General features: G+C 47.2%; 1 long non-coding RNA gene across 1 annotated transcript in view; it reads right to left on the bottom strand.

The window, feature by feature from the left end:
- Nucleotides 1-905, bottom strand: part of LOC106805762 — a 21,776-nt gene that overhangs the window by 18,074 nt on the left and 2,797 nt on the right. The window lies entirely within an intron of this gene.

Below are 905 nucleotides of genomic sequence, written 5' to 3' on the forward strand. Positions count from 1 at the left end.
AGAGAGTGCGCATGTTAATACGCATTGCCGCGTGAGAGATGTACTAAGTGTATTACATCTTGAAGGGTAAGGAGAGAGTGCGCATGTTAATACGCATTGCCGCGTGAGAGATGTACTAAGTGTATTACATCTTGAAGGGTAAGGAGAGAGTGCGCATGTTAATACGCATTGCAGCGTGAGAGATGTACCAGGTGTATTACATCTTGAAGGGTAAGGAGAGAGTGCGCATGTCAATACGCATTGCATCATGCGAGATGTACCAGGTGTATTACACCTTAAAGGGTAAGGAGAGATCTAGAGTGCGCATATTAATACGCATTGCAGCGTGCGAGATGTACTAGGTGTATTACATCTTGAAGGGTAAGGAGAGAGTGCACATGTTAATACGCATTGCAGCGTGCGAGATGTACTAGGTGTATTACATCTTGAAGGGTAAGGAGAGATCTAGAGTGCGCATGTTCATACGCATTGCATCACAGCACTACCGCTGTCGACAACTCCGATCAGAACGAAAATGCTGACTATCGACTGTTACACGCGCACACACTCGAATACGCAGAAACCAAAAATATCTCGCGGGCCATTCTCGTAGTTGTACGTGCTATACGTACGAGCCTAGCGCGCGCTGTGGCGGCAAAGCGTGAAGCATGTGTGGCCTCGTTAAACGTACGCCCGTCGCCGATGTGGTCACGCACGGCCGCAGCTGCTGCCTGCGAGCGCTGTGTGACGAGTTAATCCAGCTGCGAAGGTTTGTCTTGAAGAAGGCAGGCACTTGCGTTTCACCCGCTGATATTTCCGACGAGAGCGGGTCTGGGAATTAAATGACGTTATATAACCAGTAGAGTCATAATATAGACTATATAGATATAGACTATCTTGACTATATAGATATAGACTATCTTGAC

The sequence above is a fragment of the Priapulus caudatus genome, unplaced genomic scaffold, assembly GCF_000485595.1.
Source record: "Priapulus caudatus unplaced genomic scaffold, Priapulus_caudatus-5.0.1 Scaffold126, whole genome shotgun sequence".
NCBI lineage: Eukaryota > Metazoa > Priapulida > Priapulimorpha > Priapulimorphida > Priapulidae > Priapulus > Priapulus caudatus.